This window comes from Carlito syrichta, unplaced genomic scaffold, assembly GCF_000164805.1.
Source record: "Carlito syrichta isolate Samal-C Ts95f unplaced genomic scaffold, Tarsius_syrichta-2.0.1 Scaffold128200, whole genome shotgun sequence".
Taxonomy (NCBI): domain Eukaryota; kingdom Metazoa; phylum Chordata; class Mammalia; order Primates; family Tarsiidae; genus Carlito; species Carlito syrichta.
In genome coordinates this window covers 108753-124316 of record NW_007072296.1, presented here as the reverse complement: position 1 = coordinate 124316, position 15564 = coordinate 108753, and the positions used below count along the sequence as shown (strand labels likewise).

At 41.3% G+C, this 15564-nt stretch overlaps 1 pseudogene across 1 annotated transcript; it reads left to right on the top strand.

Annotated features, from left to right (window-relative positions):
- The first annotated feature begins 14190 nt into the window (after nucleotides 1-14190).
- On the top strand, nucleotides 14191-15101 carry LOC103250333 (annotated as a pseudogene). Its single transcript, XR_503660.2, has one exon. The product of XR_503660.2 is annotated as a 40S ribosomal protein S6 pseudogene (transcript).
- Nucleotides 15102-15564: the final 463 nt, after the last annotated feature.

The following is a 15564-nucleotide window of genomic DNA, read 5'->3' as shown; positions in this document are numbered from 1 at the left end:
ACAAACTACACTTCCAATAAAAGAGTAATATCCAGAATCTACAAAAAACTCAAACAAATCAGCAAGAAAAAAGCAAATGCTCCATTAAAAAGTGGGCAAATCACATGAAAAAAGCTCTTGGCTCAGCCTGTAATCCCAGCACTTTGAGAGGCTGAGGTGAGTGGATTGCCTGAGCCTGTGGATTCGAGACCTGCCTGGGCAACTTGACAAGACCTCATCTTTACAATAAATCAAAAATTAACCGGGCGTGGTAGTGCGCGCCTGTAGTTCCAGCTACTTGGAAGGGTGAGGCGGAAGGATCGCCGGAGCCCAGCAGGTCGAGGCTGCGGTGGCCGGGAGCGGCTACTGCACTCCAGTCTGAGTGACAGAGTGAGACTTCAACTCAAAAAAAAAAAGAAAGAAAGAAAAGGAGATATACAAATAACCAACAAAATAAGAAAAAAATACTGTACATCACTCCTCATCATGGAAATGAAAATTAAAACCATAATGAGCTACCACCTTACATCAGTCAGAATGGCCATTATTAGAAAACACAAAAACAACAGATGTTGGCACAGACAAGGTGAAAAAGGAACACATACACATTTGGTGGGAGTTCCAATTAGTATGACCACTATGGAAATAGGTATGGAGATTTCTCAAATAACTAAAAGTAGATATACCATTCTACCCAGCAATTCCACCACTTGGTATTTACCCAAAGGACCAGAGGTCATTATACCAAAAAGACACCTGCATTCTTATGTTTTTCGCAGCACAATTCACAATTGCAAAGATGTAGAATCAACCTAAATGTCCATCAACTCATCAGTGTATAATGAAAATGTGACTCTCTCTCCTTCTCTCTCTCTCTCTCTCTCTCCATGGAATACTATTCAGTCTATAAAGAATGAAATCATGTCTTTTGCAGAAACTTCGATGGAATTGGAGACTATCATCCTAAGTGAAGTAATGCAGGAAGGGAAAACCAAACACCACATGTTTTCACTTATAGATGGGAGCTAAACTAAGGGTCTGCAAAGGCGTATGGAATGGTATAATGGAAACTGGAGACTCAGAAGGGGGAGTGGAAAGGGAGAGTGGAAAGAAGAATGAAAAATCACTTATCAGGAACAACAAGAACAGGTAGAGGTGGCAATACACTTAAAGCACAGACTTCTTCGTCACTATACAATGCATCTATGGAACCAAAAACCATTTGTGACCCCAAAGCTATTGAAATAATAATACAGGAAAAACCCTAAAAAATGTAAAATTTACAGGTATAACATACAAGAAAGAAGTTTAGTGAACTTTTGTTCAACGACACGGAATGAATGAATGAATGAATGAATGCAGAAACATCATTTACCACAAACTTCCCTTCTTCGTGCTTTCTGATTTCATCCATAAAGTAATAATTACTCAAGATAGCACAAAACAGATGACTCTTGGATGCCACTGTGATATCCAACGTAGTAAATCCTAGTTTCCTCTGTAATCCAAAGTTATTAACAGAAACAACGCACCCCAATGGTGTTTTCTGTGATTTATCAGCATCCAACCTGAGGCAGGTTGTCTCCTAATAGCTGGAAGGCTGTGTGTGAATCTCGGCTCAGAGAGTGAGGTTTTAGAAATCTTTTTATCCCCCAAGCAGGGACTCATGGCTGCAAGTGTTTCAGACCCGTTTAAGGCCTGTATTCAAAGGAGACTGTGATCTACTTGCCAAGTCAGAGGTCCCTGTAGGCTTCTGTTGGGTGCAATTGGTTTCTGATTAACTTAGAGTTCGTGATTAATACTCCTATCTTACAGGAAACTGACATTTGCTATTATGTGACTCAAAGCACACTTGTTAATTATCATATTTTTAACAGATACATAGCATCCATTTTTAGAACACTTGGAAAAAAATGTCATGTCTTTGAAGGCATGTCTAGGTAACAAAACTCAGGGTATTCATATAAGAGATTTCTTTTCCTTTTCTTTTCCTCCTTTGTTTCTGGTCATTTATAAGTTAGAATAGGAAGACAGTTTATTTTAGAATGATGACTTGACTTACTATAGCTGAGAGAGAAAGGCTCCATATAATACTGCATTCCAGTGTTTATTTCAGGATTATGATGGTTGGGGGACCTTTCTACCATGACTGTGTGACCTTATGTCAAAGACAGAGGCCATTATGGAGTGCTTGTGTCCCCTCCCTAAAATTTATATTTTGAAACATAGTTGCCAATTTGATGGTATTTAGGGGCGGAAGCTGTAGGAGGTGATTAGGTCATGTGGTGCAGCCCTCATGAATGAGATTAGTGCCCTTATAAGATGAGGCCAGAGTGCTAGCTTCTTTCTTTTTTAGTACGTGAGTGTACAGTGAGAAGGTGCAAGTCTACAACCCAGAAGAGAGTCCTCTTCAGAACCTGACCAAGCTGACATTTGATTTTGGACTTCCAACCCCCAGAACTGTGAAAAATAATTTTATATTGTTCCCAAGCCACCCAGTTTATGGTACTTAGTTATGCAGCCCGAGCTAAGATCTATATTATGTTTGAAAACAGAGGGATATAGCCAACTGTATGTCTCCAATAAGAGGAGCAGTAGTTTGATAAAAGAGAAAAAAAATGAAGACTTAATTCGTGCAACGAGGTTTGATTTACATTATTGATATCAAATGATTTCCTGCATTTAATGAGATCATTAATGGTAAAGAATAATTAAGTTCTGTTTGAATTTTCACAATCAGGATTGGGTGTTTTCACTTTTTAAGACTTAAAAAAGAGCCAAGCTCACAATACTTCCTGCACTGTCACCTGGAATTAAAGCACAGTTTTAAATTCACCCTTCATTAGCTGTGAGACAGAGCAGAGGAATACAAGATCCTACTTGCAATGACAGTCTCACTTTTTCTCTTTTCTCCTCCCTTTTTAAAAAACATTTCTCTTTTCCTTCTTTCTCATTTTCTCTAATCTCTTAAGACGAGCGAAACACAGACTTCCAGAGCAAGGAATGCAGTGAGCAATGTCGCTTCATTTCTTCTTACTAATGTGCGTTTCCTGTTATTTTTTTGCAGGGCACAGGAAGGGCTGTGCAGCTTCATTTTTCCTGTGTCCTTTCAGTGTAGGGAAAACCGACATTGAGCATGGGGGTTGGCCGATGGCACGTTGCTGATCATTACTGAAACTTCTGTGTGTCAGTTTTTGGTGCCTCTCTCCTTCTAACAACTCCTCCTGGGTTAACACGGAACATGGAAGCATGAATACCGGTTTGTGGGCACTTCTTCAACTATGCTCTACTCCATTCAAAGATCCTGTCCCTCAGGCCCTTAACACAATTACGTACTCATTTCAAAGGTATGTATACCAGCTAATACTTTATACAGCAGCTAACACATGGATACGTTATTTTTGGGGAGGAAGCCCTGTTTAGGTACTTAATCTGTGCTAAAAACAAAACAAAACAAAGTAATTTTTAAAATGTCTCTCAGTCCTTTGTATTTAGAAGTATAGACCACAAAGTTAGTATCAAAATCTAGTCTAGGGTCAGAATTGAGAGTGGACTTTGATCTATGTAATTAGATAACAGGAATTTGTAGAGATTTGAAGTTTTCCTTAATGTACAGCATAGGGAAGGTAGAGAGGACTGGTGTGTTCAGATGTGTGTGTGTGTGTGTTTGTGTGTGTGCGTGTGCGCACGTGCATGCACACATATGTGTAGGGAGAGTGCAGAGGAGTGCAAAGGAAATAATAGAATAAAAGAAAAGAGAAAAAGTCTTGGTAATGAGAGGAGGCCCATCAATTTAAGGCTAGAAACCTGCCCTATTTTTGGCAAGGACAGCAGAAGAAAATCAGTGCCCTGTGTGTGCCATTCCATGCCAGGTTCACTTTCATTCAGGAAACTTCTGGTTCCCAGGAGATCCTTGTATCAGTGTTGCTCTGAAAAAACAAAGGAGAGAGTTTGGGTCGCCCAATGAAGAAGTTGAGGAGTTGAGCTGATAGGAGGCCAGCAGTCTCGGGAAGACAGATAACCCAGCAAGTCCTGGGTTTCATGGGAAGCAGGAATGTGGAGCCAGGGGTGAACAGGAGAGAGTAAGTCCTTGTAAATTCTTGAAAATCTGGGGAGTGGAGACCAGATTTTCCACTGTATGTGAAATGGGAGATGTAGGTCATTTTAAATTGGGTACACAAGGAAAGGTTAAAACGAGAGGCTCAAGCTAGAAGACTTGGGGACAATGGGTTACAAACTTTAGATATGATATTGAGCAAGGCTCATAGCTAATGATTACAGCTAACACATGAAGAGTGTTTGCTAAATGCCAAGCATTTTTTAATAATTCATTAACCCATTTTCTTCAACAATTGATGAATCAGGTGCTTTTATTATCCACATATTTTACAAGTTAGGAAACTGAGGCTCCTAGAAGCTAAAGAAATGGCTTAAGGTCACAGAGCTGGCTAATGTGAACTTTAGCATTCACCCCAGGGGCATGTCTCCTTCTACCCTGTAGCCTGGAACCCTATACCCATGGGGCTTAGGCGTTATTTTCTTTAAAATGGAAGACTGGACTAGTTGTTTCACTCATTCATTCATTCATTCATTCACTCATTCATTTAAGTCATAAAACGAAAGTTTAACATGCTTTAGTAAGATGATTTTCTGTCTGCCTTGGGGATTGTGGTAGAAAGCTGGTGGGAGCCCAGGACTCTGGAAGCTCCTGGTGAGCCTTCTTCCCCTTCACCACCCTAACATTCACTGCTTGCCACCACTTCCAACACACCCATTGCTCTACTGTGTCAATCACCTATAAGTGCCCAGATCATCTTTCAGACTCAGACTCTGACCCTCACAAATGCCTGTAATATGACTTTCTGATTTTTCTCTAATCCTTCCCAACACCTGTGACCGCTATAATATATGATTGGTCATCAGTAAAAACCACCTCTAGCATTCCTCTTTTCTTATGGTTCCTTTTACTTTTGATTCCTTGAAACTTGGCTTTCCTAGAAGGACAATGTCTCCCTCCCCAAATGATGGTCTTCTTTTCCAACCTCTCACCCTTGGGCTTAAATGTAAGGAGGAGGTGTCCTTGCTTTTCCTTGTGGATTCCAGACCTTCCTTTCCTTCTGATACCATAAACCTCCCCTCAGTTCTCTATCCACGTCTTTATCTATGTCCTACCACCTACCACTCCTTCTTCTTGAAGTCATCTATCAACTCCCAAGTCACTCCCCAACACTGTTTGAAGTCTTAAGCTCCCAATTCACTGTAAATATGTGAAATAATGTCAAGACAGGTGGTCTTAATATCCATTTACATGACTCTTTTATCACTGGGACCTCTTAATCCCTTGGTCTCCTCTTCCATTTCCTCTTCCGCCTAAGCTACTCTCTTACAATCCTAAGTAAGATCTCATCATTATCAGTAACAACTGAAACTTCTTCATCTTCCATTTTAAGCATCATGTATATGTATGCTTAAAATATATATGATGTATATACATATATGTACATATATGATGTGTGTGTATGTATATGATGTTTCCTATGTATGTATGCATTTATCACTTTTTTCCTAGTACCCTTGACAACAATAATCCTTTAACCTCACAGGATCCTGCAGTCTATTAATTCTATCTTTTTTCTCACCGTCCTTCTTCATATATTGTCACTGCTCTATTTACCCAACTGAAACTCCATGGCCCATTGTTATAACCAGCTGGAATCTGCACTTGTCTGGAGAAAAAAGTGCTGATCTTGCTGTAAATTTATGATCAATTTCAAGTGAACCCTTAAAGCAACGCAGCAAGCATTTTATAATCCCTTTGCCCATTCTCTGTCTTATGTTCCTATACAACTATTATGTTAACCTTCATCTCTTCCCTCAAATTTCTGACACCTCTCCCATCTGCAATTTCCACTGACGATCTTGCTGAGAAAATCGAAGTTTTCTGAAAACTACCACCAACTCATCCACTCACCAACCCACACCTGTGCTTGTGGGCACTGCTTTCTTTCCTATTGCATAGATGGTCTGTACTCCCAGCTAGTGTCACTTCCCACTAGTGTATACTAGATTCCATCTCCTCTTCCTACCAAAGGATGTTGCATCCGAAATCCTCTGCTCTCTGATCTCACCATTAGTTTTCCTTCTGTATCAGATCTTTCCCATGAACATTCAAACAAACAGTCAATTTTTACCACACACACACAAATAAAGATCCTCTCTCGTCCCATTTGTGTTCTTCATTTACACCACAAATTCTCAAAAAAATTTTGTCCACACTTCTGCCTCTAATTATTACCTTTTTTTTTTAAAACATGAATGTACTTATGCAATGGTTTCTGCAATGAATTATTTCAGTGGTATACACAATAGACATTTATTTCTCTCCCATACCCTCATCTGCCATGGGTGACCAGCTCTTGTTAGTTCTCTCCTAAGGGACAATTCAGAACATCAGTCTTCTCTGCTCTACACCTCCACCTTCCACTTGCAGCCTCCTCATCGGTGACTGCACAGGTATGAGAGTGAGGAGGATGCATAGGGTTATATGAGGTCAGACCCGCCCAGGAGTTGGCACATAGCAATTCCTTTCACATTCTGAACTCCAGGGCACAGGGCCCCAATACAACTACAAGGGAGCCTAGAAAATGCTGTATTCCTGTGTGCTTAGGAAAAGAAAATGGGATAGATAAACTTAGACGAAATTATTGCGATTTGGAAGTTGTTTGTTACAGTCACTGGCATTACTTAGCTTGACTAATACAGAACTGGGTATCAGTTTTTGCTGTAACAAATCACTAAAATACATGACATTGAGAAGTTTCAGAGGTGAATAAAAATAGATGCAGCACTCTGGAGAGCTAGAGATCCACATTATACGGCAGCAATAGATTTGGTAAAAGCCTGTGTTTACCAAGATCATAGCTCCACAGTAAAATTAGAAAACAGAGAGTGGGTACTGTGTTGTGTGGAGTACCTTATTGTCTGCATGTCAAAGTATTAGTTGTAAAAGATGCGCTCAACATGAAATGGACAATTTATAAACACAAATAAAAGAAAATAAAGTCCCCGAACGATAGGGTCTTACTGGATTGGAAAAACCTACTACTTCAGTCTCTAAAAAAGATACAGGATTTAATAAACTTAGAGTAAAAAATTTGCAGAACACTTCTCAGTAGAATAAAGTGGTGAGGGTAAGGGTCTAATTTTCCAGTTCAAGCTGGATAACATGACTCTATCTGTCACTAAGGAGAAAGTAAGAAGGAAGTGGGAGAAAGAGAGGAGAGATGGAAGAGGAAGTGGAATGAGAGATTAAGAATTGTGCTGAGAAAGCAAAGAGGTCATGTAAGTACAATGTGTCTAGGAATAAATTTTGAGTGTGTTCGTGTTGCATAAAACTAACTGGACGAAGTAGACGTGGGCCAAGAAAAAATCAGGTGAGTATCTCCTCAGCCCCAGCAAACTGTTCTAATCAGGCTTTTACCCTACACTTCACTGAAATGCCTCTAGTTGAGATCCCTGTCAAGAGGACACCCATGCTGCTAACCCCAATAGTTAATTGTCAGGCTTCATCCCAGCAGACTGACACAGTTTATAATTCCCCCTTTTTGGAATGATTTCTGCACTTGGATTCATTCTCCACCAACTTCCTTCTGCTGGACTCTCCTCACCTTTTTAGTTAATCCTTTTTTCTAGCTTCTTCTCATCTCCTTGATTGCTTTTCTATTGGGGATCCCAGGGTCCAATCCTTGGGCTTCTTCTCCTTTCTTTAGCACTCAGACCCAAGATGATCTCATTAAGTCTCATGGAATTAAGTACCATCTATGTACCTGTTCTTTCCAAGTTCATGTGTCTCAGGTACAACTCTCTTCTGGCCTTTGGAGTCACCCATCTAATTGCCTCCTCGTCATTTCCACTTGTATTAACATCTCAAACCCCATGTGCATAAAGTCGAAGGCCCGATCTTCTGCCTCAGAGGTATTCTTTTCATGACTTTCCCCATCTCAGGAAATGGTAATTCTTTCCTTTGGGATTCTCAGGTTAATACATATATGGACAACCTTATCTCCAGTGTGTAGTCATATTTCTCATGCAGCCCATTGGCCTATCTTGCTCTCTCTACTTTCAAGATATTCCCAGCATCTGAGTGGTTCTTGACACATCGTGGCGACAACCAGGATAAGTAACTCTTATCTCTCACCTTGATCACTGCATGGAAGTAATAGTCCTGCATCTGTCCTGGCATACCTTTTCATCTACTCTCCATGCAGTTTCCATAGTAATAAAAACGAATCAGATCATGTGTCTTCCCTCCTCGAACCTTGGCATGGCTTCCTCACTGAGGCCATGCCCCCATGACCTCCATGGCCCCGTAGGCTCTGACTGTTTCCTACCTCTCTGGCCTCTTCTACTTTCACCTCTCACCTATTCCTCTCTGGCTACTTTCTTACCAGTCCTCGACTATCCTAGGCATGCTTTCACCTGAGGACATGACCTGCTGTCATCCCTCCAGATCTTTGCTTCCAGACAACTTTCACTGGGAGATCTTTCCTCGAACTCTTGGGTAAGCTGCTACCCCAGGTTCCAGCACCCCCAACACTCCTGCCTGTGGTACTTTCCTCTGGAGTACTTCCACCTTCTACCTTAACATATAGCTTACCAACTCATCATATATATTGTCTGTCTCTCTCCAGAAAAATAGAGGCTCAAAGAGGTAGAAACATATGTCTGGTCCATTCAGTACTGTTTTTCAAGTACCCAGAAGAATACGTGGTGCAGAGTGGATATTTCATATGTATGTGTAGGATATTAAATGAAGGAATAAATTCATGTATTTATGTAAACAGTGAAAGACATTGAAGGGAAAGGTGATCTAGTCTGGCAGGAGAAAGAAATGCCTGGGGAGGCCTGGGCTCTAGGAAGTCGAGGGGCTGAGTTGTCAGGGTGCCATGGATGTACCTTGTCATGCTGTGGCACTTTCTCCCACAGCTGGACCTGTCCTCCATGCTCTGCGGCGTCCTGCTCTCTGCAAACCCACCACACTGGTATCCTCTGGCTGCTTAGCAAAGCGGAAATGAGGAAGCAAATCAGTTCTTGTGTGACCACAAGCTCACAGTGGAGAGAGGCTCCCTCCCTCCCTCCTTCCCTCCTTCCCTCCATCCAAAGTCTTCCACTACTCTTTGTTTTTTTGAGTTGGAGTCTCACTCTGTCGCCCAGACTGGAGTGCAGTGGCCGCTCCCGGCCACCACAGCCTCGACCTGTTGGGCTCCGGCGATCCTTCCACCTCAGCCTTGCGAGTAGCCGGAATTACAGGCATGCACTACCACGTCCAGTTGATTTTTAAATTTTATTGTAGAGATGAGGTCTCGCTGCCCAGGCGGGTCTCGAACCCGTGGGCTCAGGCAATCCACTCACCTCAGCCTCCCAAAGGGGCGGGATTACAGGCTGAGCCACCAAGTCGGCTTCTTCCACTGCTCTTGAAGGGGAGATTGCATTAGCATCACAGAATGGCCGATCTCTACATTGTCTGTCGTTCCTCTCCTTTGCATTTTCTAGGGCAGTAGTTTTCAGGCAAAGCTTAGGATATGCAGTCTTTCCTGGAAAAGAAAGTGTCAGTTTGCACCCTCTTCCTGCACTGCATTGCTTAAGCATGGGTAGCACACATACTACAACTTCTATCCTGGTGAAAATAGATAAATTCAATTATTGCTTTGCAAAGAAGAGATATTCACTTTGAAAGGGTGGTGTGTGTGTTTGTGTGTGTGTGTGTAGTGAAGGAGATCAGCCTGAATCTCTTGGGTATCTATCTATCTGTTCACTGGGACCTCATCCTCCTAAAGAAAACATAACCTATGGGAAGAGGGAGTTAGGGATAAAAATTGAGTTAATAGAACCTGAACAAAGAGATATCCTAAGTATAATATGATCTGCGCCATTCAGATTGTCCTTAAACAGAAAGAGATGTTTCACTACTGCTATATTGGTTATGAGGAGTTCCGCTTTGGTGTTGCTACTATGAAGTGTGAGGCGAATGGGATGAGGAAAGCCTTCTTTCCACTTGAGCTCAGAACACAGTTGGACAGCTCGGCTGCACATTAGGGCTGGATCTGAAGTTGCCTCACCCTCCTATGGCCTTTGTGGGATGCCAATATATGGGCCACCCTTGTGGTGGTGCTTGAAAAAGATGGACTGGGATAGAGGAGGAAAATGAAAAACATCATGAGATAAGCAAAAGAGCCTTTCTGAGACCATCTCTGGGGACACCGAGGAGTAACACCAGGGTGAGGCAGGCATTGCAGGCAGCTGAGGATGCTTCTCTAACAGGTAGAAACAAAGATCTGTGAAATGCAGATACTACTGTTAAGACATGGACTGTTAAGCTATGTGTGAAATATGTTAGTAAGCTTAGGCCAGGTGCAGACAAGTCTGTGGTTTTTATTTATTTATTTTTTTGAGTTGGAGTCTTACTCTGTTGCCCAGGCTGGAGTGCAGTGGTATATTCATGGCCACTGCAGCTGCCACCTGCTGGGCTCAGGCTATCCTTTTGACTCAGTCTCCCAAGTAGCTGGAACAACAGGTGTGTGCCACCATGCCGGGCTAATTTTTTGATTTAGTGTAGAGATGAGGTCTCGCCAAGTTGCCCAGGCTGGTCTCGAACCCCTGAGCTCAGGCAATCCTCTGGCCTCCAGTGCTGGGATTACAGGCATGAGCCACTGCATCCAGCAAGTATGAGTTTCTTAACCTTCCTGAGCTTTAGTTTCTTTAGAAGAAAAATGAGGGAAAGTAATATTTGCCTTGCAGTGCTGTTTTGAGGTTTAGAGATAATAAACTTTAGGAGCTTAGCACAGTATAGGTACTTTAATGAAGGTGGTTATTTTTATTGTTATTTGTACTGCATTGACACCAAAAAGTAAAGGTCATATTTAGTTTATGTCTGAATTCCTGGTATATGGTTCAGCTCTTGACCACACTCACCTTCATGTATTCACCTGTATGGATGAATACCTAGACATACAGGGGGCTTATAGGTAGGAAGCACCTGGCCTTCTTGTGAATGTACTTTCCTAGGAGCTGGGGAACTGCAAAGTGTGTTACTTCCCTTTCCCCAGAGGATGCCAGGTTTGGACCTTGTGGCCTGCTGCCCAGGGCTCTCCTAGTGTGCTGCTGCACAGAGCCTGAGCAGAGCGAGCAGATAGTCTTGTTCTGGTGTTTTCATCTTTGCCACTGGTTCAGAGAAACCACAAATATCTTCCAAGGTATTTTTGACTCCCTGAATGCATGACTTCATTTTATCTTTTAGGGTCCAACTGGTTCAATCTGAAAGAAGCTTCTGGGGATTCTTTTCTGTCCAACCACATCAGTTATGCAGATACAGTCAAATTAGACCAAATCAGCAGTCAAGCACTGCATAGCCTTGGGACAAAACTGGGCTTGATTGTGTGTATTTGTGTGTGTGTGTGTGTGTGTGTGTGTGTGTGTGTGTGTGCGCGCGCACGCGTGTGCGCAAGCGTGCAGAGTTGGGGTGAATGTGTTGAAAGTCTATGACCTAAAGGAGAACAAGAACAACTATGGCCATTGGCATCCTTACATTTGCCACAGCCCACAGGGACCTCAATTTTCCTAGCTCTCAAAATAAAAGCAGATGGAGAATAATGATCCAAAATTTGTGATTGCTGCCAGATTTTTACCCTTTAAAAATTATTCCCCCACAAAATGCAACCCTCCATAAAGTTGCATTCACACAATGCTGTGTCCTCATGCACCCCTACATAGTTCATTCTCTATATATCTCTAATTCCTGGAAACACTGGTTTTGTTTTTTGAGAAATAAACTAAAACATTTATGTGCTCAAATTTTCATCTGATCAATATGCAATTTTTAAGCTTATAGTATAATACATTGAACATAAAAAATGCAATTGGATATATTGACTTCATCGCTTTTTAGAGTATGGAAAAACTGATGAGGCAGGCAAGATACTACCTCAACATACATTCTCTTTCTAGAATTCCTGTCTCTTTGATTGACTGCTGTTGTTTTGAAGTTTTTATGTCTATGACACGGCATAGAGGGTGCCCTTTTTAAAGACACCAATTTGTAATTTGACGTCCCCAGATCATTTAAGACTAAGTGCACTAGCACCTCATGTATTGGAGAGAAAATAATGAATTAAAAATTTGAAATTATCTTTGAAAGGCAAGAATAATTTTGCAGGGTCTTAGCTCTGTGATCACCAGATGAAAACTGATTACATAAGTCTGCACCAGCTAATGCCTTCACTCAGTGTTTTGGGTCTTTTTTTTTTTCAACGTAAAGTTTTAAAAATGAGGTGCTATTGAATTTTTGAGAAACCATAAATGTAATGTTACTGAAAAATGCACTTCCTGTGTAATTCTCAGGGAGAATGAGAAAATTCCCCCATTGTGCTCGAGAGGCAGCTTTTTTTGGAGATCAAGATTCATCAGAGCAGTCATTCATTGACTGACCACTGTTAGACTCAAGGCTGGGTATTTGGAACATACAGTTTTTGCCCCAAAAGATGACAGTCCAGTGAGGATAGCCAGGCAGAAGAATCATTTATCACAGTCTGTGCAATAAATGCAAACAGCGTTTCAGCAGCAGCATGAAGGAGGATTCTAATGAGGGTGCTTGTCAAATCAAGACCAGATCATGTCTCCAGAGGTTCAAGGTTTCTTTCAGCCCTTTCAGTCCCTATAAAGAAAAATAAGAATTAAAAACTAGTTTAAAAACGGAATCTAAGGAAATAGATTTTCTAAAGGGAGATTGTACATTTTGTCAGATAAAGGTACTTAGAAGCGAGGTGGCTTTAGTGATGAGGTGTTTGGTAGTTAAATGTCACAGATTGGGAAGGATTGCTTGGGGGGGGTTCAGAATTCTTAGGCGATAACCTCACTTTTCCATTCCCTCATTTTACACATCATTTCTCCTCACCTGGACTTCTGTTCCCATCTGTGTATGAGGGTCTGGATGAGGTCCTGTGTCTCTGAAAGGTTTTATAAGAATGTGAACTGCAGGACTCAAGACATCCCTTCATCCTTTGGGAAAATTTTTCTTCTCAGTATCTAACTTACCAAAATTTGTTTCTAACTGCATCTATTTTGAGAACAATGCAGTTATCTAAATAATTCTATGGGAATGAAATAAATTGTATTAATTATCCAGGTTAGTGACTTTAAGCTTTTTTGGGTTCAGGAGTTCCCGCCCCTTTTTTTAAAATATGATGAAACTGTGACCGCTCCAGGAAAAACAGCAAAAAATGTGTTCTTACAAGAACACATGAGAGGAAATACTGAGGACGTCAAAGACTTTATTAAAAAAAAAAAAAAAAAAAAAAAAAAGAACACATGGCACATTTTACATGTAATTCATGAGGATAGATGAAGTCTTAGACAGTTCCGCCAGGACCAGAGACTGTATTTGAAACATCCGTTCTCAGATATGGTTATTGTAAATTATTTTAAGGTATGAGTTGTCCAGAAATGTGAAGTGCAGGTCTACATCCCAGAAGATACATAAGATGATCCACTAGGGTGTGACAAGGACATATTAGGACTTCCAATACCATTTATTATATATTTTGAAAAAACGAGAAAGAAATTAAGCTTTACAAATCTGTAGGACATAAGTTATCACAGAGGACTTCAAAGAAGCCACTTTTCTGAGCCCATGATATGTTCCACAGGGTATGTAAGGTCCACGAGGGAAGAGCAGGACCAGCACCCTTGCTGGTTCAATCACTTGTCAGTAACTTGCAGTATGTAGCAGTTTGCTTGTGATAGAATAAATCGGTGTGGGGGATGCTATGAAGACAATGCCTTTGCATAATATTTACAACATTTTGCACTGAGAGGTGAGTAGACATTTTATTATCTTGTATCATACAGATGATTTAAGATTTATTTCTGGTCAATAACTTGCAAGTCTTTTAGAATTTGAAGATACTAAAAAAAAATAACAACAGAACATATATTCCAAATGTCTTAACCTTCTCCTGAAATGACAAGTGATGGCAATATGTTACCCAGCTTATGTATATATTTAATTTGTCCTTTTGGGGTAATATGATGTTTAAAAAGTGAGGTAAATGGCTGATTTTTGAAAGAAAATTTTTATGAGAAGAGAACATTTTGGATATGTTGCAATTGTTTTGGTGGTTTTGTTGCTTAAATTAATGAATCACTTTAAAGAAGATTATGCCGGGAGCTGCGCCGGGCCGGGAGCGCCATGGCAGCGTCCTCGCGCCCAGCCGGGACGGATGCGGGCGCGCTGCCCAGTCCTGCGGTGGGTCTGCCGCGCGGCTCTTGACCCTGGCTGCTGGGAGGCTGAATATCTCCTTCCCGGCCACCGGCTGCCAGAAACTCATCGCAGTGGACGATGAATGCAAGCTCCGTAGCTTCTACGAGAAGCGTACGGTCACGGAAGTTTCTGCGGACTCCCTGGGTGACGAGTGGAAGGGTTGCGTGGTCCAAATCAGTGGCGGGAACGATAAACAAGGTTTCCCCATGAAGCAGGGTGTCTTGACCCATGGCCGTGTCCGCCTGCTGCTGAGTAAGGGGCATTCCTCTTACAGACCAAGGAGAACTGGAGAAAGAAAGCGCAAATCTGTCCGGGGTTGCATTGTGGATGCCAATCTGAGCGTTTTCAACTTGGTTATTGTAATAAAAGGAGAGAAGGATATTCCTGGGCTGTCTGACCCCACGGTGCCTCGTCGACTGGGGCCCAAAAGGGCTAGCAGGATCCGCAAACTCTTCAATCTCTCTAAAGAAGATGTCCGCCAGTCTGTTGTAAGAAAGCCCCTAAACAAAGAAGGTAAGAAACCTAGGACCAAAGCACCCAAGATTCAGCGACTTGTCACTCCACGTGTCCTGCACCACAAACGCCGGTGTATTGCTCTGAAACAACAGCGTACTAAGAAAAATAAGGAAGAGGCCGCAGAATATGCTAAACTTTTGGCCGAGAGAATGAAGGAGGACAAAGAAAAACGCCAGGAGCAGATTGCCAAGAGGCGCAGACTGTCCTCTCTGCGAGCTTCTACTTCCAAGTCTGAGTCTAGTCAAAAATGAGATTTTCTTGAGTAACAAATAAATAAGATCAGGAAAAAAAAGGTTTATGCCTGTTCACTTAAAAAATAAGGGAAAACTTGGCAGCAGAATTAACTACCAAGTTAAAACTTACCCAGCTCAAGAGTTTGAAAGTAGAGTTTGAGTTCATTTGTTTTTTACACACTCGCACGCACAAAGGTACAAAGGCATGTATACACATGTTTGCTATAGCTGCTGATTTACATTGGTAGTTATTTTACTAAAATCTTTGTATAATCTGTGGAAAGGATTGGGATATAATTGACATAATTTATTAAGAACATACAATGATGCACTTCTTTGTTTTGCATATTTTTTTCTTTTGAGGCATCTTTTTCCATCTATGGCAACCCTTGAAGCCAAAGATTGAAATACATCAAAATTAAAATCAGCTTTTTAAATTTCCATGTGAAAAATATAAACCAAGGTTTTAAAAAAATCATACAGCTTATTTGATTATATATTCTCTAAAATGTTTATATATTG